Raw genomic sequence first — 24,730 nt, 5'->3', positions numbered from 1 at the left:
AGGTCAGATGCCTTTCAAATAGAGATCTATTAGAGTGAAGTTGGTGAGGCAAACAATGAGACCTTTACTATCCTGACAGCTACTGTCTTCACGCAGGCAGGCTCATCTTTCAGCTTGTCAGGGGGCCAAAACCTTTGAAAATATGCCAATGGAAGGCAAGGATCATCCTGAGAGAGCTGGTATTAGCTTCCAACTTGCCAGAGTCTAGAACCACCCAAGAGATAGGCCTCTGGGCACACCTCTGGGCACGCCTCTGAGTGTATCTCTGGAGGCTTATCTTGATTTTGCTAGTTGAGGTAGAAAGACCTGCTGTTGGTATCCCTATTACCTGGCTGGGATCCTGGATGAGTGAGAGAGAGAGGCAGAAACAGGAAGATACAGAGTCATAGATGGACAGAGACACAGAGAGTCAGAGACAGAGATACAAAGACATAGAGACAGAAATATACAGAGACAAACAGAGAGATGGTGATAAAGAGAGAAAGAGAGACAGAGTGAGAGAGACTGAGAAAGACTGAAAGAGAGAGAGACTGAGGGGGGGAACAGCATGCCTCCGCCCCTCTCTGCATCCTGACTCCGGCTGGCATGTGACCAGCCGTTTGAAGCTCCTGCCATCTTAACTCCCCCTCATGCTGACCTTTGAACTATGAACTAGAACCAAGCATTTTGCCCTCAAGTTGTTTGTCAGAGTATTTCATCACAGAAAAGGGAAAGATTGGCACTTGCTCTTAAGAAGTTTACATTCTTGGGAGAAGAGGGGAAGTGGAGCTAACATATTAACTATTACACTAAAAAATTTTCATTTGGGGGCTGAAGTGATGGCTTGGAGATTAAGAGCACTGGCTGTTCTTCCAGAGGACCTGGTTCAATTCCCATGGAAGCTCACAACTGTCTGTAACTCAAAGACCTCACACCCTCACACAGACATACACGCAGGCAAAACACCAATGCACATAAAGTAAAAATAAATTATTTTGAAAAATTATAATGTGTTTGAATAAAGCAAAATTGGTACAAGTTCAAGGATGGGAATGTACTGGGAAGAGTTAGCAGTGTAGGGTCAGCTGTGCTGAAAATGTCAGAAGTTTAAGAAGGACACAGAAGAGATGAAACTGAACTAAACACTGAGCCCTATCACTGTGACCTCAGAAGAAAGAATAAACTCTCAATAGACAAATGACAAGGAAACAAAGGAAACCACAGCATCTCTCTGTTCTTGCTCAGGTGAGATGATGGCTGTCACTCCATATCCAGGGTTAGCAACGTTCCCTGATCATGCTTCTCAGTGTTGGTGGGCTGGGACACCCGACAGGCATTCTAATGGCAGAATCCTGTGCCTCCAATCTTACAGGCTACCTCTCTAGTCTTTCGAGTCCTCAGCATCATCCTCCATGGTCATTCATTAGGGTCATCTTTATTAAATGCATTTATATGCCCATATTTAATATTATGGTTGTTACCAAAATTGTGAGCAGTCCCATCTGGAATGCCACATGTTACCAGCAAAACTAGAAGCCCCCTGTTCCCCTATCACTTAGGGTTCTTAGTCTCAATGATAAAAGAATTTATGGATAGTCTACAAGGATGCTTGAAGATGATTTTAGTAGAGTTTAAAGGAAAATCTCATAGCAGGCAAGCTCTGAATCTTAGCAACTGGCCAGAGCAGGAAAGATGGAAAGGAAGGAAAAAGCCATGTCCCTTAGAGTCAGGCATGGAAGTCTGGCACAGAGCCACACAACAAAAAGACTCTACTTTAGCTTCAGAAAACAGTGAAGAGGCATACTAGGCAAGAATACTCGGGCTCTGGTTAGCATCCAAGAGGAAGAAAGAGAAAAGAAGAAAAGGAAAAGTTGTGCCTGTACCAGAGTACCCAAAATCAAACAAGAGAGGCTACTCATGCTGGCATAGTAATTTAGATGGAAATGACTCCCAAGCTGAATATTCAGCTATGGACAATTTTAACAGTGACCATGGCAGTGAGAAAGAAAATATAACAACTTTCACTAAGCTAATTCAGTGACTTGTCTGATGGCCATATATCGGAGCACAAGGGATATACTCTTGATAATCCAACCCAGCCCATCTCTCAAAGCAGCCAAATAGGGAGAGAAAGAGAGTCAAGAAAACAGCCAAGGGGCTATGTGGGAACTTCACTGAACACAAGTTAACAGAGAGGGTGGAGCAGTACCTAAGCGGGACTCCATGGTGGGGTCCAATGCTTGCACAGAACAGGCTAAGGTCCATTTTTTCTATTACCTTCGCTGCAGCCTATTTCAGACCTATGACTTACAGGAATACTTGAATTTGTTGCTAAATGACCTTCCACATTCTGGTCTATTTTGCATCCAGTGTATCTTCGAATATGTCACTGGACTTATTCACATAAAATTGAAATCTAATAATGACTCCCCACCGAGCGTTCTAGAGTTGGGCAGTGTGCTGAGTATTTACATGAATTATTTCATTCTACTGTCTTCCTAATGAGAAAACCGAATGACAGTTAAATAATTCGCTCAGTCACAAACCTCATAGAGTTAGTAGCAAGGCAAGTGCAGAGCTGGTTTTCAAAGGCAGCTGTGTCTGAATACTGCTTTTGTCTTAACTACTACCATACATCGTTCCTCCCGGAAAGCAAAAGTCTTACATGTGCAGAAATGACTCAAACAGAAAAACAGGGTTATTAAAAAAATACTAACTGCTGCCCTGCTTCCACTTAAGACGTAGAAAAGCACAAGAGGTGATTGTTTCCACCCTACAATACAGAGAGACTTAATATTTCCGGTTATAGAGTTTAGCTTCTGTTGAACATAGCAGATCACAGGGGCCTAAAAAGCTGTGGGCAGATCACAGACATCACGACATCCCCAGGCCACTTGCAGAGTTGGTAATGTCCAACTTGTGGGTTGACATGATGCTGTCAGCAGTAAGTGTGTTGGGCTATACTCATAGCCATCTTGGGATGCGTGTGACCCGGGCTACATGTTAGGCATGGCTGGAGACTAACAGCATTCAACCCAGAGGAAGTGATGTCTACGGCAGATGCAAATAAACAAACCCCACTAAATTGTTGCCAAGACTGCTTCAGGTCCTCATATTACAACCTGATGGATGAAGTACCTCCTCAGATTCACTGTAGTCTCTCCTCCTCTACAGGGTCTAGCATCCAAGGACAAATCACAAATGCCATGGAAAGTGAAAACCAAAACACATTTTCAAGATGGGCATGGCGGTGCAGGCCATTAATCCCAGCACTTGGGAGACAGAAGCAGGCAGATCTCTGTAAGCTCAAGGTCAGTGTAGTCTACATAGTAAGCTCCAGGACAGCCAGAGTTTCAGACCCTGTTCTCACCAAAAACAGAAAATGGTATAAAACCATCAACAGAATCTGATTCATCATCTTTAAGGATGGATGGTGAAACAGCTGTAATTAATTAAGAACCGTTGGGAATAGTGAACATCATCTACAAATAGAGAGGCCCAAAACATCAATAAAAATTCATTTTGAGAACTCATATGAGAATTCTGGAAGTAAAACATGATATCAGAAATAAAACATTTCTTTAGAGGATTTATTAGAAGACCAAACATGGCAGAGAAAAGAATTGGGTATCTTGAAGATAGGCAAATAGAAATTATGTAAACAGAACCACGAGAATGCTGCACATTCAAAAGACTATTATGCGTGATGTTTTTGTTTTCACTACATTCAAAATATTTACTAATTTCTCCCAAAAGCTCTTATTTGTCCCAAAGCTTTTTTAGAAATGGCATGTGTACTTTACAAGTCTTTGTACATTTTTCAAAAGCCTTTCCGTTTTTTACTTCTGATTTAATTTGTAGAGTTCAAAGAATACAATACGTATGATTCCAATTATTTTAAAAATTGGTTTGTCCAATACTTTATTCCTGCAGGAGAATGTGTCTGAAAGCCCTCTTAACTAGGGAGAGATCCCAATGATTAAGTAACAGAAGCATCTGCGAATTGTTACCAGGCAGAACCAAGAAGCCTCAGGAAGGGTGCCATTGCTCCACTCACTATCCAGTTACGTGGAGACAGTCACCTGACATAATTATCTGGGAATATGAAGGACTTAGAGCAAACTGGGGACCGTAGGAACTACCAGATAATAGCGGTTTCCCCTTACTCATGCACTAGCAAAACACCCTAGGGAATGGATACAGCAGAAACTTGAAAGCATTCTATTATGTGAAGTAATAAGAAAGAACTGAAAAGAATTTTAAAAATTGGTTTGTTTTATGGCCTAAAATATGGTCCTTCTTGATTGACTGTTGCACGTGCACTGGAGAAATGTTTAGCCTGGTACTTTCTGGTTGGAGTGTTCTAGTGCTAGGTTAGCTTCTGGTATTGTAGACATCTATGTCATTGCATTAAATGACAGAATTAGAGCATCTTACATACTCCATACAGAGCTGTAGATTTGTCTATTTGCTTTTGGTTTCTGTCAGTTTTCTTTATATATTTTAAAGAATTTGTTATGACCAAATGCACAAATAGCACTTACACTCTTATTTTTTCTGTTTTTAGCGAGAGGGGGTCTAGTTATATAGCCCAGGCTGGCCTTCAAATCGTAATTCTCCTGTCTCTACCTGCCAAGTGCTGAGATTTCAAGTGCGTGCCAACATACTGACCAGATAGTGTATCCTATAACTGTATGATTTGGTTTCCTCTCATATCTTTTACACACATATTTTTGTGTGTACATGTATGTGTGACTGTGTATGTGTATGCATGTAGGAGTGTGTATATGTACGGGAGGTGGTATGTGCACCCATTCTGTGTGAAGGCTAGACAGGATCTCTCTACTGAACCTGGAGCTAGTCTGGTGACCAGCCAACCCCAGCAATCCTCCTGCCTGTGTGCTACTCCAAACTCCGCAGTGATGGAGTCACAGTTCCCGTTCCACCATGCCCACCTTCTTTGTGTGTTCCAGGAATTTCCACTGGTGCTTGAACAGCAAGCGCCCGTCCCCTGAGCCATCATCTCCCACTGTGAACAGTGCTTTCCTTTTAACTTCTGTATGTGTTAATCCCGTTTTTTTCTCTAAGTAGTCAATAGCATTAAGTGCTTGTGATCACAGAGAAGAAAGGACTTTAATTGATAAGTGAAGAACAGAAAGCAATGAATGAGACACAGAAAATCCATGAAACCAAAAGCTAGTTATGTGAAAATTTCAATGACGTTCATAAACATTTAGCCAAATGTATCAAGAAAAGGAAGGAAGGGCTCAGAATGCAGTGCAGTACTCCATGGCTGACCCAGCATGCACAAAACCCTGGATTTGAGCCTCAGCTAGTGGGGAGGGAGGAGAACATATGAGTTCTCAGCATCAGAAGATGGCTCAATAGTAAGGAAAATTAGTAAAAATCTTAGACAAACAAATACGGCGTGGTGTTGGTTGTTTTAACTCTAGCCCCATATTGGAACACCAAAATGTTGTTGGTTTTTTACTCTTTCGGGGGCTCACCACCCAGCTCCCAGATAGATACACATGGAGGTTTATTATTATTTATAAGTGCCCTGCCGTAGCTTGGCTTATTTCTAGCCAGCTTTCCTTAACTTAAATTATCCCGTCTACCCTTTGCCTCCGGGCTCTTATCTTTCTGTATTCCTGTATACCGTTCTTCACTTCTTATTCCATTGCTGGCTGTGTGACTAGGTGGCTGGCCCCTAGCATCTTCTCTCCTTGTTCTTGCTCCTCCTTTTCCCAGATTTCTCCTTCTATTTACTCTGTATGTCTGGCAGACCTGACCATCCTTTGTCCTGACTTGCATTGGCCACTCAGCTCTTTATTAGACCATCAGGTGTTTTAGACAGGCAAAGAATCACAGTTTCACAGAGTTAAACAAATGCAGCATAAACAAAAGCAGCACATCTTTACGCCATTAAACAAATGTTCCCCAGCATAAAAAAATGTAACACACCTTAAAATAATATTCTACAACAATGACAAATAAAACATGTGATTTACTTTAAAAAGCAATGGTCTTGACTACCCATGAGCAGTTGGAACTTGAAAAACAAAACCATATGTCAACAAATTAAAATACATGAACTCCTTGAGAATAAATCTAACAAAATACATACAATATATGTGCATTGAATATTAGCCATTATTGAAGGAAATTAAAGATATTAAGAAATGGAATGCTAAATCATATCATGGGTCAAGCAATTTAACATTATTGTTAAAACACACCCATCCCCAGCTGATCTAAAGAATCAACACAATCTAGTGAAAATCCCAGTAAGCCTTCCTGATGGAAAAGCTAACTGAGGAACTGGAGAGATGGTTCAGCAGTTAGGAACACTGGCTGCTCTTCCAGAACACCCAGGTTCAATTTCCAACATGATATGGTGGCTCACAACCATGAGTAACTCCATTCCCAGGGGATCAGTGGACACTGGGCACAACACAAGTTGCACAAACATATAACAGATAAAACACCCATATGCAATAATAAATTAATTCATAAAAATGAAAAGTTAGTTGAACTGAGGAAACTCAAGTTACCTGTTTTCAAGACAACACAGGCATGAGCCTAACAATACAGAACAAATAGTCCAGATTTAAACCTTCACCTGTGTAGCCGATTGACATCTGCCTTGCTCAGTGGTGAGAGAATTGTGATGTCTATAATGATGCTAGAAAAACCAACCCCCAAAAGACATTAGTTTACCAATAATCTCTACCTATACACACAAAAAAATGAACCCGAAATGGATCATAGTCCTCAATGTAAGAATCATAGCTATGGAACATCTAGAAGGAAGTCTTCACAACTTCAGATTACACCGATTTCTTAAACAGGACATAAAAATTGTCAACTATCTAAAGTTCATGAATTCTATCTCTTTGACATCTTGTTTCTTTGGTGATTGTCTTAGATTGCTTTATGTTGCTGTAATAAACACCATGAACAACAACAACAAAAAAAGCAACTTGGGTAGGAAAGGGCTAATTCCGTCATGAATTGAGACCAGGAAAAAACTCAAAGGCAAGAACAGAAGCAGAGACCATGGAGGAAAACTCCTTACTGGTTTGCCCAACCAGGTTCCCCAACCCCCAACTCCCATTTACCTGCCCAGGGGTAGTATCACTCACAGTACATCTATCATTAACTCATGAAAATGCACTACAGACTTGCCAACGGGCAATCTGATAGACTCTAGTTTGTGTCATTGACAAAAAAAATTTTAAGAAAGTAAGAAAAGGCACAGATTTGGAAAAATATTTAGAGAACAATATTGAATTAAAACTACCGTGTAGACAGTATAACATACATCTTTTGATAAAGACAGAACTGCAAGGGCAAAATGTCAGGTCAGAGGATACCAGGGGCTGGGTGTAGGGAGAAGGAGCTGACATCAGCGGGGTTTAAGGGGCAGACCCTTTAGGACTTTGGATGATAGGAATAATCCATGTGTTATGGTGGGGACTACACAATTGGAAGTAATTGTTAAAATATAAGTGTTAAAAGGACACCTTCTATCCTCAATGAGATAGAGCTAATAGATACAAAGTTAAAAATGCTAAGTGAGGTCTTCCTATGCCCTGCTTGGAGCCTCCTGAGGCTTGGGGACAGCGCATGAGGGAACCAGTCCCAGTGAAACAGTCCATCCAGAGTTTCCCAATGTCGCAGTGCTAGTCCTGCCTCCACCCACTGGAAGAGGAGAGCCATCGGAGTATTGAACCTGCTTGTACCCACTGTAAGAAAACCTTGGATCTCTACCAACCAGGAGAGGGAGAGACTCCACTGGCACCCACTGGAATAAGGGATGGGAAGACAACAACATAAGAACACAGTCAACAACAAAAAGATCAATATGATGCCACCAGAGTGCAGGGCCTCCATACCAGTGAGACCTGAGCATCCCAACACAGATGAAACAGAAGAGAACAACCCTAAAAACAACTTTAAGAAGATGATAGAGACCCTTAAAGAAGCAAAGAGAAAAATCACTTAAAGAAATGGAAGAAAAAGCAAACAAAAAATTCAAGAAATAGAGGAAAAGACAAACCGAAAATTGTAAGAAATAAACAAATCTCTTAAAGAAAACAAGGAAAGCCAAGAAAAAGCAACCAAACAAGTGAAGGAAACAATTCAAACAGTGCAAGGTTTGAAAGCTGAAATAGAGACAATAAAGAAACACAGTCTGAGGGAATGCTGGAAAAAGAAAAGCTGGGTAAATGATCAGGAACTACAGATGCAAGCATAACCAACATAATATAAGAGATGGAAAAGAGAATCTCAGGCATTGAAGATAGACTAGGAGAAATAGATTCACCAAACAAAGAAAATCTGAAGTCCACAAATCCCTAACACAAAATATCCAGTAAATATGGGACACCATGAAAAGACAAAACCTAAGAATAATAGGTATAGAAGAAGGTGAAGAAACCCACATCAAAGGTGCAGAAAACATATCCAACAAAATCATAGAAGAAAACTTTCCCAACCTAAAGAAAGACATGGCAATGAAAGTACAAGAAGCTTACAGAACACAAAACAGAAAAGTCCCCTCACCACAAAATAATCAAAACACCAAACATACAGAATAAAGAAAGAATATTAAGAGCAGCAAAGCAAAAAGGCCAAGTAACATATAAAGGCAAACCTATCAGAGTTACACCTGACTTCTCCATGGAAGCTCTGAAAGCCAGAAGTTCCTGGATATATATTCTACCAACATTAAGAGATCATGGATGCCAGCCCAGACTACTATAGCCAGCAAAGCTTTCAATCACTATAGATGGAGAAAACAAGATATTCCATGACAAAACCAGATTTAAGCAATACATATCCACTAATGCAGTCCTACAGAAAGTTCCAACCTAAGGAAGTTAACTACACTCACAAAAACAAAGGCAATAGATAATCCCACCTTACTAACAGCTAAAAGAAAAAAGGGGTGGAAATCCACACACAATACCACCACCACCAACAAATCCAAAACAAACAAGAATGAACAATCAATGACCATTAATATACCTCAATATTAATGGTCTCAATTTGCCTATAAAAAGATAAGGCTAACAGAATGGATACAAAGACAGAATCCATCCTTCTGCTGCATACAAGAAACACACATCAACTTCAAAGACAGATGTTACCTCAGAGTTAAGGGTTGGGAAAAGATTAGGTACAATCAAATGGACCTAAAAAAACAAGTGGTTATAACAATCCTAGTATCTAACAAATTAGACTTTAAACTGAAAACAATCAAAAGAGATGAAGAAGGTCATTTCATATTCATCACAGGAGAAATCCACCAAGATGAAGTTTCAATTCTGAACATCCATATTCGTAAAAGAAACATTACTAAAACTCAAATCACACATAAAATCTCACACACTTATAGTGGGAGACTTCAACACCCCACTCTCATTACTAGACAGGAACACCAGACAGAAACTTAACAAAGAAACAAAGGAACTAACAGAAGTTATGACCCAATTGGGTTTAACAGACATCTATAGAACATTATATCCAAACACAACAAAATATACCTTCTCAGTGCCACATGAACCTTTCTCTAAAATTGACCACATACTTGGCAACATAGCAAACCTCAACAGGTACAAAACAATTGGAATAACTCCCTGTATCTTATCAGACCACCAAGCTTTAAAGTTAGAATTAAACAACAACACAAGTTGCAAAAACCCTAAAAACTCATGGAAATTGAACAATTCACAATTGCACTATCCCTGAGTCAAGGAAAAAACAAAAATATAAATTAAAGACTTCCTAGAATTCAATGAAAATGAAGACACAACATACCCAAACATATAGGACACTTTGAACGTAGTGCTGAGAGTAAGGTTCATAGCACTAAGTGCCCACTGGAGAATAGTCACACTAGAGAATTAACAACACAACTGAAAGCTCTAGAACACAAAGAAGCAAACTTGCCCTGGAGGAGTAGATGCCAGGAAATAATCAAATTGAGGAGTGAAATCAATAAAGTAGAAACAAAGAAAACAATAGAAAGAATCAATATAACAAGATTTTCTTCAAGAAAATCAACAAGATAGACAAACCTTTATACAAACTAACCAAAAGGCAGAGAGAGAACATATACATTAACAAAATTAGAAAAGAAAAGGGGAAATAACAAGGGACACTGAGGAAATCCAGAGAATCTTTAGGTCATACTTTGAAAACCTGTACTCTACAAAATTCAAAAATTTAAAAGAATTGCACAATTTTCTGGAAAGATATCACTTACCAAAATTAAACCAAGAACAGATAAGCAATTTAAATAGATCTATTGAAATAGAAGCAGTCATTAAAAGTCTCCCTACCCAAAAAAAAAAAAAACCCAGGTCCAGATCGTTTCAGTATAAAAATTGTACCAGAAATTCAAAGAACAGCTAATACCAATACTCCTCAAAGTTTTCCACGCAATAGGAACAGAAAGGTCATTGCCAAATGCTTTTTATAAGGCTACAATTATCTTGGTACCCAAACCATACAAAGACACAATTAAGAAAGAGAGCTAAAGACCAATATCCCTCAATTCTCAATAAAATACTGGCAAATCAAATCCAAGAACACATCAGAAAAATCATCCACCATGATCAAGAGGGATTCAGGGATGGTTCAGCATATGAAAATTCATCAATGAAATCCACCATATAAACAAACTGAAAAAGAAAAACCACATGATCATCTCTCTAGATGCTGAAAAAGCCTTTCACAAAATTCAACACCCCTTCATAATAAAGGTCTTGGAGAGACCAGGGATAACATGAACATACCTGAACATAATAAAAGCAATACACAGCAAACCAACAGCCAACATCAAACTAAATGGAGAGAAACTCAACACGGTTCCTCTGAAATCAGGAAGAAGACAAGGCTATCCATTCTCTATATATATCTTCAATATTGTACTTGAAGTTCTAGCTAGTGTAATAAGACAACAAAAGGAGATCAAGAGGATGCAAATTGGAAAGGAAGAAGTCAAACTTTCACTATTTGTAGATGATATGATAATTTATATAAGTGACCAGAAAAACGCTAACAGGGAACTCCTTCAGCAAAGTGACAGGATAAAAGATTAATTAAAAAAAATCAGTAGTCCTGCTATATACAGACAATAATGGGCTGAGAAAGAAATCAGAGAAACATCGCCTTTACAATAGCCACAAACAACATAAAATATCTTGGGGTAATGCTAACCAAACAAGTGAAAGACCTGTGAAACAAGAACTTTGAGTCTTTAAAGAAAATATCAGAAAATGGAAAGATCTTCTATGCTCTTCAATAGGTAGGATCAACATAGTAAAAATGGCAATCTTGCTAAAAGCAATCAACAGATTCAATCCCATCAAAATCCCAACATAATTCTTCACAGGACTTGAAAGAACAATACTCAACTTTATATGGAAAAACAAAAGACCCAGGATAGCCAAAACGACCTTATACCATAAAGGAACTTCCAAAGGCATCACCATCCCTGACTTCAAGCTCTACTATGGAGCTATAGTAATGAAAACATCTTGGTATTGGTACAAAAATCGACAGATAGACCAATGGAATAAAATTGAAAACCCTGATATTAACCCACACACATACAAACACCTGATTTTTGACAAAGAAGCTAAAATTATACAATGGAAAAAAGAAAACATCTTCAACAAATGGTGCTGGCATAACTAGATGCTGGCATGTAGAAGACTGCAGATAGATTCATATCTATTGACATGCCCAAAACTTAAGTCCAAAAGGATGAAAACCTCAACATAAATCCAACACTGAACCTCATAGAAGAGAAACTTGGAGGCACCCTTTAATGAATTGTTACAGGAGATCACTTCATGAACATAACTCCACTAGCACAGACACTGAGATCAACAATTAATAAATGGGACCTCCTGAAACTGAGAAGCTTCTGTAAGGCAAAAGACACAGTCAACAAGACAAAACGTCAGTCCACAGAATGGGAAAAGATCTTCACCAACTCCACATCTGACAGAGGGCTTATTTCCAAAATATACAAAGAACTCAAGAAGGAAGTCTCCAAAACACTAAATAATCTAATTAAAAATGGATTACAGAACTAAATAGAGAATTTTCAATAGAGGAATTTAAAATGGCTGAGAGACACTTGAGAAAGTGCTCAACATCCTTAGCCATCAGGGAAATGCAAATCAAAACAATTCTGAGATACCATCTTACTCTTGTCAGAATGGCTAAACTAAAAAAAACATCAATGGCAGTTTATGTTAGAGAGAATCTGGACAAAGGGGAACACTCGTCCATTGCTGGTGAGAGTGCAAACTTGTACAGCTACTTTGGAAATTAGTATGGCGATTTCTCAGGAAAATGGGAATCAGTCTACCACAAAATCCAGCAATTCCACTCTTAGGCATATACCCAAAAGATGCACATTCATACTACAAGGACATCTCTTCAACTATGTTTACAGCAGCATTATTTGTAATAGCCAGAACCTGGAAGTAACCTATATGCCCCTCAACTGAAGAGTGTGGATAGAGAAAATGTGGTACATATATATAATGGAATACTATTCATCAGGGGAAAAAAAACAATGTAATCTTGAAATTCCCGGGTAAATAGATGGAACTAGAGAAGAAACCATCCTGAGTAAGGTAACCCAGTCACAAAAACACAAATATGGTATGTACTCACTAATATATAGATATTAGACATAGAGCAAAAGATTACCAGCCTACAATTCACACCACCAGAGAAGTTGGGAAAAAAGGAGGACCCTAAGAGAGACATACATGGTCTCCCAGAGAAGAGGAAAAGGATAAGATCTCCTGAGCAAATTGGGAACATAGAGTGAGGGGAGAGGGAGTTAGGAGAAAGAGACAGGATGAAGAGGAGGGGAGAGGAAGACATGAGAGAACAGGAATGCTAAGTCAGGGGAAGAATAGAGGAGAGCAAGAAAAGAGATACCATAATAGAGGGAGCCATTATAAGTTTAAAGAGAAACCTGGTACCAGGGAAATGTCCGGAGATCTACAAGGATGACCCCCCAACTAAGAATCTAGGCAATAGTGGAGAAGCTACCTTACATGACCTTCCCCTATAATGAGGTCGATGACTACTTTATATGCTATCCTAGAGCCTTCATCCAGTAGCTGATGGAAGCAGAACTAAACCACAAGCTAAACACTGAACTAAACTCCTGGAATCCAGTTGCAGAGAGGGAGATGTGATGAGCAAAGGGGTCAAGACCAGACTAGAGAAACCCACAGAAACAGATAACCTGAACAATGGGGACCTCATGAACTCCAGACTGATAGCTGGGAAACCCAGCATAGAACTGACCCAGACCCCCTGAACGTGGGTGTCAGTTACAAGGCCTGGGCAATCTATGGGGCCTCTGGTAGTGGATCAGTATTTATTCCTAGTGTACGAATGGACTTTGGGAGCCCATTCTACATAAAGGGATGCTATTTCAGCCTAGACACAGGGGGAGGTCCTAGGTTCTGCTCCAAAGAATATGATAGACCTTGAAGATCCCCCATGGAAGACCTCACCCTTCCTGGGGAGCAGAAAAGGGGATGGGACAGGGGGTCGGTGGGGAGAAGGGGAGGGAGAGGAAACTGGGATTAACATGTAAAACAAGATTATTTCTAATTTAAATTTTAAAAAGGTCAATTATAAAAAAAATGTTAAACTAAAGAATGCCAGACTGCCCATGGGCTGCCTGGGAGACATGTCTAAGAGGTGATGCTATGAGACTATTGCTGCTGCCGGGCAAAGTTTCTCTAGTTTCCACCACCATCCTCAACCACTGGGCACCTAATATCAGACCTGGCTCATGCTGTGTCTAAACAGGGAAGGCTCCTTCTTCAGACATGAAGTACACTTGGGGTCCCTGCTGCTTAGCACCTCTATGCAGACTCAGGAATGAAGAAGACATTATTGAGAAGAGCCTCCATCATGTAACAGTACTTAATTGCAGATGAAGTTGGGAAAGAAAGCATTCCACACCGTCTACCTCCATAATGAGTGAACTCTACCTGTACAGCATTGAGCATCTCTGACAAAGAAGCTAATTCCAACTTTCTCTAGCACAAAACTTGACATTCATTTCAGTTATCATTAAACACTAGCAATTTTACCTGAATAGTCGGTGTCATAAAACCAGACTCAGGGTCCGGACCTCATCTGTCTTCCTGATCTCGGGGTCCCTGCTTCATTCACCCATTCACTCAGGAATTGTCCCCATGTCTCTGGCAGTGGAGTAGCTTGAAATGTACTCTCCAACTGGCACAGATGCCCACACTCGCCTGTCAACGCCCCAGTCCTTGGGCAAGATGAACCAGGGTGCTCACTGTACTACGATGTACCATGCTGTCAGTGTGGATTACGGGAATAAATGCCTGGTAGCTAAGAACCTTTCTTGACATTCAAAGGAACAGCTTCCCATGCTTACTAGAAAAATAAATAAAAATAAAAACTACTCAGGTGGTGTGATGGCTATTCTTGGTTGTCAACTTGACTATATTTGGAATGAACTGCAATCCAGAAATGGAGGGCACACTTGTGGTCTGAATCTTGGGGCAGAAAGACAACATGCCTTTAATCTGGATCTTGAAGCACAATGACACACACCTTTAGTCTGGGCCACACCCTCGGCTGGAAGCCTATTTAAGGGCAATAGAAGAAGAAAAGGTTGGTTCATTCTTTGCCTGATTGAACTTGCCTTCCCAGTACATCCACTCCTTCACTGGCATTAGAAGCTATATCTTTGGGATTTCAGCATATACAGAAAACCAGAAGAGACACCCAGCCTCATGGGACTGAGAAACTACTAGGTTCTTGGACTTTCCATTCATAGCTAGCCATCGTTGGACTGCAGCCTGTAATACATTCCAGTTAACACCTTTATATTTATATTCTATAAAATATATGCTACGGGTATAGTCTGTATATCTATTCTCTAAGTTCTGTGACTCTAGAGAACCCTGGCTAATAGATAAGTGTAGTGGTTTGAATTAGATAGTCAAACCCGGGCTCAGATGTTTATATTTGTCCCTAATTGGTGGTGTTGTTTGGGAAGTTTAGGTGTCACAGCCTTGCAGAAAGAAGTACATCACTGAGAGAAGGCTTCCAAGAGAAAAAAGCCTGGCCTACTTCTCCTTCAGTCTCTCTGCTTCCTTCCTGTGTCTCTGGCTCTGCTGCTGTGTACCCTCACCATGATAGATTCTTATCCCTTTGCCCAAACAATCTATTCCTTCTCTAAGTTGCTTTGGTCATGACACTGAACACAGCAACAGAAAAGTATCAAGAATCTGGGTGCTGCCCTGGCTGGCTTTATGTCAATTTGACACATGCTAGAGTCATTTTGGAAGAGGGAACCTCAACTGAGAAAATGCTTCCTGTGGTGTGCTAGCCTGTGGTGTGCCTTGTTGATTGATATGGGAGGACCCAGCTCATTGTGGGTAGAGGCTACCCTCAGCAGGTGGTCCTGGGTTACTGTAGGAAGGCAGGCTGAGCAAGCCATGGGGAGCAAGCCAGTAAACAGCATCCTTCCATGGCCTCTGCATCAGCTCCTGCCTCCAGCTTCCTTCCTTCAGTTCCTGCCCTTCTCTGTCTGGGTGATGGACTACAAGCTGTAAACCAAAATAAACCCTTTCCTCCCCACATTCATTTTGGTCAGTGTTTTATCACAGCAATAGGATTCTAACAGGCTTGGTGGTATCTGTCTATAGACCCATTTTGTCTGGGAGCTCAAATGGAGGATCACTTAAGCCCCTGGGTTTAAAGCCAGGTAGACCCTCCACCTAATGGGGAAGAAGTTGCAAAGTTCTAAGAGTTTTCCAAGAAGTTTGAACCAACAGATGACCTTTGACCCAAAATCCTATTCTTCCCATTGTCCTGAAGAGTCTCCCTGTATAATTAAATTTTAAGATCTCTCTGAAAACTCTCACTAATCCAAGAAACACAGCCAACCAAAAGTACACCCTAGATCCCTAAAGGGCCTGCCTTAGTTAGGGTTTCTTCTGTTGTGAAGAGACACCGTGACCTCGGCAACTCATATAAAGGAAAAATCTAATTGGAGTGGCTTACTTGGTATTCAGAGATTCAGACCATTATTGTCATGGTGGGACAAGACAGACACGGTGCTAGAGCAGGAACTGAGAGCCCTACATCTTGCTCAGGCAATAGGAGGGTCTCTCACTGGGCGTGGCTTGAATATATCTGAGACCTCATATATGCTCAACCACCTCCACAGTGACACACTTCCTCCAGCAAGACCACACCTCCTAGTAGTGCCACTTCCTTTGGGGGCCATTTTTTTTTCAAACCACCAAGGGGCCCAAGACTGAGTCCAGTCAAAGTTTGACCTGAGATGGGACGTTGACTGTAAATGCTTCTCACTGATAACTAGCAAGGTCAACAAAATTACTTACTACAAAATGAACAGAACACAGCAAACAGATTCAGCTGCTCTGAAACTCAGATAGCTGCTCCATCCTCACTCACTCACCCAAGCTTCTACCTGAGACAATAAAAAGGGGATGTTCCAAGGAAGAGGATTCCAGGGAAGGGTATTTGAGGATGGCTCAAACAGCAGGCAGACCCCACTACCTCCCACATCTGCAAAGCCAGCTTGTGTCACTAGTCCCTATCCAAAGGGAATTTGCTCATGAGCTGAACCTAGCTCGACTCTCAACTGCTCCGTCCTCCCTCGCTATACTAACATACTTCTACAAAGATCCCTGTATGATGACTGGTCTGCTTCCTTGTTTAAGACGGTAGCATGCCCTTTGTTCTCTGTCATCTTTGGTTTTTTTCTATAGATTAACCTTCTGAAGCGTAAGAATTCAATTTTTTGTGTTTTGAAGAAGGTTTTGTGTAGCCAAGCTGGCCTCAAACTTGCTAAATAACTGAGCATAATCTTGAACTTATCCCCTGTCCCCACCTCCCAAGTGCTACAATCACTAGGCGTGTTCCATTACACAGTTTGTGCAGTGCTAGGGATTGATCCCAGGGCTGTGTGCTTGCTAGCAAGCAGTCTGTGTACTGAGCTACACACCCTGAGCCAAGGTTTTTGGTTTCTTATTTGTGGGTTTCACTTTCATTTTTATGATTTCTAAAGAGTTTGTGATGAAGTCTTCACTATACCTTACTTTTTGAGAGAGAGAGCGCGCTCTAGGAACATTAATTTTAACTGTCAGGTTACATACAAGTGAGCACTCACGGTCAAGTGGTAGCAAGCAATGTGGACCCTGAGAAAGTGAGCTGTTCATCCTGAGCTGAACAAATCTGGCCGGGCATTGCCGAAGCCAAGGCAAGAGCCACGAGCCCTTAGCCCTCCTCCTATCTGCGACAACAAATCTGGGCTGCTCGCTAGATCACCCTGCTTGTCCTCCTGGAGGACAACAGAAATGTGTGACTTACCAGCCTCCAACAATGGTTCCTAAGAGTCTTTGAAACGGAACATTAAAAAAAAAAGTCACAAGGGAGAAGGACTGAAATCATTAGCAAAGGAAAATCCCCAGAGGGACACTTGCTTTCCCAAGCCGTCTCTCCAGGCTTGGGAGCATGTACTATACCCAGCTTGTGCCCAGAGAGAAAAATCTTTATGACCTTACAAAAAAGTTACATAAACAACACTACCCCCTTTGTTGGCTTCTCCCCCCCCCTCACGTTTTTTTTATTTTTGGATTGTTTTGAAATAGATAATTTTACTGATCTAGCAGCCAAGAACTGCTGCTCTGTCTTGAGGATCGGTTGGATGCCCTTTGGCAGAACTGTTTGTTTGCTGAAGATTATTCATGTCTGCTGGGGACATAGAAATGTACCCAGGGTTGGAGATCACTGCGCCTGAATAAATCTGTTGGAGCTGTCACATAGGAAGTTATCAAAGACCCCAACCTCCTCACTCATTAGCTCCCTGTTTCCTCAGATCGGAGCTCCCCCTTGATGAAGATACAAGGACGGGTGTCTTTACAGTCTTGCCGACCAACTAAATGGTACACACAAATCTACCAGGGTCCAGAGTCAGGAGGGCAAAAGGAAAGCGGGAAAGGCAAGCTAACAGGCAAGGCTCTGCAAGTCCACTCATGGCTTAGAGGCTGTTCTGCCAGTAAAGGGACATGCCACAAAAGAGAAGAAGAAAGCTCCAAGAGGACAGTTGTCTCAGACATGCACATAGCTCGGAAAACTGATTAGTTCCACGTCTAACATTCCCTCCTGGATCTTCAGACTCAAAGGAGATGTTTCCAGATGTTCTGAGTGACCGAGAGGAAATGGTTACAGGGTCTGAAGGGAGGCTACATTATGCAAAAGAACAGAATGCTACCTGGCAGGCAGGGGGCTCGCACTTTGCATGAAGTTTCTGCTTTGATGTAAATCTGCTTGAAACAGAAGTATAGAAAGTTCTACAGACAAGCCCTCCTCAGTCCAAACACACAAAACAAGGAACTTCAAGAGAGACAACCAAAACTAAACTTCCTTCAGATAAGAACACATCCCACTGAGGGTCTCTGTGCAACGGATCTCTGAAAAAGAAAAATCTACTAAATCTCAAGGCTGTGTCAGCTGAGCTTGCCTTTCCGTAATTACAGCCACTCAGAATAGTAATTCTCATATGAAATGTCCTTTTCCTAGCAAAGAGATAAAAAGGAAATCCTTGAGAAATTATATGCTGCATTTTAGGCCAGATGTTTTTAACTCCACACTGTCAATGTTCAACTCATCTTTGCGATAGCCTCAACACTAGCCTGAGTCCTTCCCTTTTGTGTGGAACTGTCTCTAGAGTAGATGACCTTCACAGTCCCATCCCAACAAGTACAGAGCCTGACTCACAGCGGTCCTGGGCCAGTACTAGTACAATTATCCTCAATATGAACAAAGCCCACAATGTCACAACTACTTTCTGCAAACTGCCTCCGGAGTTGCTTTCCAAGCAGAGGGGACTGTTTTAAAATTGGCACATCAGGTTTTAAGAATGTGGGGGAGGGTCTATACTTGTTAATTTACAAGAACACATCAATTTTATTAGTTTTGAGCCGAGAATCATCCTGGGAACACAAGAGGAGGCAGAAATGAGGCCATGTTGACTCTTTAGGGACCCAGCCAGCCAGCAGCTCCTGTACCACAACACGACAGCATTCTTCTCTGTTTGTATTGGAAAACGATGAGAGCCCACAGAGTTCGTCTTATCAGTTTCCAGGTGGAGGCAGTGGGCCCAGCCGCTTCAAACAGAGACGTGGGCCAGGGGGGAGGCCCAACAGAGCCATGAAACCCCCTGCAGCCCGCTGGGCCAGAGGCTTTGTGGATACAATACCTGACTGTCGCCCAATGCCTTCACTGTCCGGGGCTCCCACTGATGTTTGCAAAGAGCCCGAGTATGCTTAAGAAAGAGTCTTTTCATCCTGGTGGAGGAAATAACTGAAAACAAGAGAGCCTCCTACTTCTCTTCTCTCTGTCAAACCTATGTCAACTCTTTGCGATTACACTGATGAATCAGAGGGAGGGAGGGACGGAGGGATGGAGGGACAGAGGGACAGAGGGACGGAGATAGAAGAAAACCAAAGCACATGAAGCAGATGTGCCTCCCAAGGGAATGCATATCCGCATGGGCTTTAAGGCTGTTGAATGCCGCCCTCAAGTCACTCATGCCCTGCTTCCTCTCCCGAGTCTAAGACAGTTTTCTCCCCTGTCCCTTCTCTGTGCCTCACTGGACAAAGTAAGAATGAGGACAACCCTGAGAAGCATTGGAGAGTAACACTTTTTGCTCCTCATTTCTTATTTCTTCGCACGTCGCAGCTGGCCTACTGATTCCCCCACACTGTACCCCCGAATGGCAGCTCGTCTGATGTCTTTTATGCGTCTGTGCCTCGGCTCCTACCTCCTCACCCGCACCCCCAGAAGCGTCAAAACCTACATCGACCTGAAACAAACAGGTGTTGTAGCCCTCAGGTAACCAACCGACTGGGTTGAATCTAGCAGAAGTCCCTACATGAAACTGTGTCCTGAGCCAAAGGCTCCCATGTGTGAGCTACCCTGAATTCCCCTCTCTGGACTTCATGGAGCTACAGTGCTGTATTCTACAGGAGGGGGACGTGCAGCCTCCTGTCTGTCTCCATGGAGTGCTTGTCAGGGACTGAAACCATATTCCCTTCCTCCAAGGAATTTCAGGGGAAATGTTTCCTGGGTGCATGTCTTAGTATGAATAAACACTGTAATTTCAGACTACAAAATAGCTGGGGGGGTAGGACCCTTGCTACATGACAGAAAGAAGGAAATGGCTAGCAATGGTGTCAGGCCTTTGTGAAACTTTTCCACACAAGCTGATCCTGATTGACTACTAATTAAGTGTGTCCCATCAGCTCAGGCATCTACCAATACATACTTTGGGATCATGTTCACCACCCTACATTGTAGTAGAGGCCATGATATGTTTCTATGATGCATTTGCCAGCAGAGAAATCCTCCCCAGCACTGTCTGATTCCACCTGTTCCAGGACACTGCAAAAGACTTTCATAACTATGATGGCATCTCCAAAGGAGGTATAAGTTTGACTGCGCATTCCCACACTCCAGGAACACAGCTTTATCCTTAGACTAGTAAGACTGTGCTGGTAGCAGTAGTTACTCTGTTGGGTTGACTGTATATGGAGTAGAAGATAAACAAGCAGTCTAGGTCCATTTAGCGCAATATCCTGCTAACAGGGTCTGACACCTAAGGCCGGCTATGGCCACCCAGCTCATGTCAAGGCTTGGTCAGCAATGCTTTTTTGGTAACTCAGAGCCAAACAGCACCACTGAACTCTGCCACACAGGCAGTATACTGTCCAAAACACATGGGTCATCCAAGAAATACGAAGCCAAATGAAGAAGGCCAGCAGACAGCATGGCGCCAGCTGGGCATGGGGCTCCAGACCAACATCAGTTTCGATAAATCAGTGACATCTAACTTCCCATCCTGCAGGGCAGAACTTGGGCCGACCACAGATGTCGCCTCTGACATCCTTCTCACTTCCTCTAGTGCTGCTTTTCAGCACCCGTGAAATTTTAAATTCTGGTACAGATTCAACACCACTGAAGGCCTATGATGTTATTGGCCTACCGAAACCAGAGCCATAACTGAATGTAAGACCACAGACAGGATGCACAGCCATACACCACACAGATCATACCAGCAGAAACCTCTGCATATTGCTGGCATGGAGAGGGTCTACAGGAACCTTCTGAGAGGTGACTACAGACGTGAAACACGCACGCGCACACACACACACACACACACACACACACACACACACACGGTTGCCAGTTAACACAGCACCAGCTTGACTTTGTTTCCTTACAAAGAGATCTCCAAAGTTTAGGCTGCAGCTCATGGCATATTTTTAAGTAATGGGTAAATCTTAAATGTCGTTCTAACTCAATATTTCCTCCACCCTTGTCCTCTACCCCTCACTCAGACATCAAACTGAACCAGTGATGATACTATATATTATGGGGAAAGAGCATAACTATGCCATTTGGTTCTTTTCCTTGAAGTAACTGACTGAAGCATAATAAGGATTCCCAAGGCATGGTAGTGCATGCCATTAATCCCAGCACTTGAAAGGCAGAGGCAAGTAGATCTCTGTCCTATATAGTGAGCTCCAGGCCAGGACAGCCAGGACTATATAGAGAGACCCTGTCTCAAACAAAAAAACTAAACAAAATGAAACAAACATAATAAGAATTTCTATTCAAGTGTCCCAAGACTTCAACTCCAGGTAAGAACTAAGGAAAATTATTGAAAACTAAGCTGTTTGAGCTGCTTTACTAGCAAGGAAGGTACTGCCAATGAAGCCACAACTCCTATCTGAACATGGGAAATTAAAGACTTTCAGTGGAGTGCTTCTGGAAGAAGAAAATGCAGCAACGAAGACATCAGTGCTCTGGTATATTCAGGTGATCTACTACAGAGTCGCAGGCCCTAACCAAACAACAAAGGTCTTATTTGTAAAACACGCTGACAGAGTGAATCATGAATTCATAATTTTGAGGAGTCCATATATGCTGTGTTACTAAGAAAACCAAAATAAATAAATAAATAAATAAATAAATAAATAAAGACAATGTTAGAGTATGGTGAAAAGACCGAAGACCATGGTGAGCTTTGAGCTCATTGGTATTCATTTGGTTCAGCTATCCTAACTGCATAGTGGAAAGAACAGAGTCACGTCTATAGATTAGGACAAGCCACAGCCCCCACACTGCAGCTGTTAGCAAAGTAAGCGGGGCAGGGCATCCTTGGTCATCTGAGCCAGCCTTCCCACTACACTGGCTTGGCCATCCTGCATAAGCTACATCTGGTTTGTGGAAAACTTGAAGATGGTCCAGAGAGGAGCAACAGAAGTGTCTGGAAAAAGACAGAAGAAGGACCACAAAGAAGGGTGAGAAACAAATGGAACAGAGAAAACAATTCTGCCAAAGATGTGGCGGCTTGGTGACGGCTTCTATGACACCCCTAGATCACATGCCTCTCTACACGCGCAAAGGATTCTGAAGAGCATCATAGCCGTTGGAAGCATTAAGTTCAAGGCATATGTACATTTATTATGTTGTCGCCCACCACACTCTCTTCGCCTTAGATAGCTGGAACCATCATTCCAATCCCCCCAGCCTCTGACAGCTCACTTTCCGTCTCCTCAAAGTTGACAGCTCAGGGTACCACATAAAGTGGAATCACACAGGATTTAAGCTTCAGCAACCTGCTTATTTCCCTTAGCATGATGCCCCCAAGTGTGGATGTTCTTTTTAAGAAGGGATTTAACACACATTAGCCAAGGATCATGACCAGCTGCTTCCCATCTTCCATAAGAACAAAAGAACCGAGTTTAAGTTGTAGAGTTGGAAAAGCTGTCGTGTGGACACAAACTCCTTGGGAAAAAAAAAAAAGACTATGCCTTTTCTCAACACTCACAAAATGGCCACAACAGCAACATGCTCGCATACACAAAACTGACCTGCAGGATAAATTAAAATTGTGAAATTCCACAAGCCCTCATTGAGCCTTTGCTTATAATAATGTGGACTATTCTGAAGAACATACCACCCTCATCTCTGAAGAACATACAATTGACTCAGAAACAATTAACTTTCTTCAAGTTCTTATGGTGCTTGTCATTTTTACCACAGTCCAAGGATCACAAACAATGTTCAGATGAAATGCCAACTCTTGTAAACTGTGAAAGGCTGCCTTCAGCCCTGGAATGAATCCTGAGCTCAAGAATGAACACAGAAAAGACACCACGATTATTGCTGATCATGGGTCAGGAAGAGAGAGCATGGGCGAGTGTTGACAAAGCCACATTCCTGCCGTTCCTGTCCAGACTCTTGCCCTTTGTTACCTACTGGCAACTGCGGAGTGGGATCTACTTTCTCCAGATAACGCTTTTCTCCAGATAATGTGTCACAGACTGTACCTAGCATGCCCACATTCTGCAGGGTACTGAGTATAGTCACAGGACCAGATAGAGTAACCATGGAGATTACTTCACTGCATACACATCCACTCACCTGCTTCCTGCCTTCTCCAGACACTGCCCTTCTTTCTCTTGGTCCTTTGCTCCATCGGTTGCCTTCCTTCCTTCCGCTTCCTTCATAGGGACCCCCAGCTTTCAGGGACTCTCTTCCTTGGGGCCCTGTGTGCTCCAAGCTACTTTTCCTCATCCCTTAAAGTATAAGTGAAGTGAAGCCTACAGGTGTTACCTACAGGTCCTCCTCCTCCACTCTCTGCAGTCTAGGTGTCCTTCCCATAGCCACCTGAAACCGGTTCTGGCCACTGATTACCCATTTTCATGGGGCTATCCCTTACAGCCTTAGACACCTCCCTGTGGTACACTGTGCTGGCATATCATGTGACCTACCCACTCCACAGAATTATTTCACCTTTTCATTAGCCACGCACATGTCTACCTTTTTCTCTCTCTCTCTTTCCTCTTTTTATGCACCTTCAAAACACAATCCTAAGTGGCTTTGTCCCAAGGGTCAGGACCATGCAAAGTCTTGCTGAGTATTTTCACCATCTGCTCATCCAAACGTCTCCAGCTCAAATCAACTACATAACCACACACACCTGAATCTCAACCTGGCCCAGCTCAAGCTCCTGCCTGTTGGGTCCCAGTCCCCATGGATCTCTGTGCATTGCTTGTCAGCTGATAACCACAGGTGCATCCTGTTCTCTAGTCCAGGCTTACAGCCAGGGCCTTGCCCCACTGACATCAACATCTAGTACGAGGAAAACACGGACTCTTACACCGGGGGTTTCTCCACTGTGCTGTAAGTCTGTATATCAGACTGCTCCCTCTTTGCAACACAGAGACACACATGCATTCTCTTAGCACAAATGATAAAGGCACACACACGCACGCATTCTCGTAGCACAGACGTCTTTTAGTTAAATCTCCAGGCTTTCACTTGCTACGTTAGACTTGAACCTGCCCACTGCCCCTCCTCCACAGAAGGCCGCTCCACCCATATCCCCTTCTTTCCTACATAATTGTCCTTCTTTTCTGTGATTACCATCTTTGCCCACACAGCTATTCAACCCAGAAACTGGGTCATCCTAGATCCTCCCCTCTTCTCTTACTGTCTTCAGTCAGTCACTATCACCCCAGGTAACTTTCCTTCCTTAGTCCTTTGTTCTCTTTCCTCCATTCCCCCACCAGCGCTCTCTGTCTCCAGATGGCATCAGTTCTCATCATGGCAG

General features: G+C 42.3%; 1 protein-coding gene across 1 annotated transcript in view; it reads right to left on the bottom strand.

The window, feature by feature from the left end:
- LOC121139388 overlaps positions 1-24,504 on the bottom strand; it is a 39,708-nt gene extending 15,204 nt beyond the window's left edge. Inside the window, exon 1 of the mRNA XM_040743131.1 lies at positions 23,539-24,504. The gene's annotated coding sequence lies outside the window, so the exon portion shown is untranslated. The remainder of the gene's footprint in view (positions 1-23,538) is intronic.
- Between the last annotated feature and the right edge of the window lie 226 nt (positions 24,505-24,730).

This window comes from Mesocricetus auratus, unplaced genomic scaffold (genome assembly GCF_017639785.1).
Source record: "Mesocricetus auratus isolate SY011 unplaced genomic scaffold, BCM_Maur_2.0 Super-Scaffold_15014, whole genome shotgun sequence".
Classification (NCBI taxonomy): Eukaryota; Metazoa; Chordata; class Mammalia; order Rodentia; family Cricetidae; genus Mesocricetus; species Mesocricetus auratus.
This window is presented reverse-complemented; position numbering and strand designations above follow the sequence as displayed.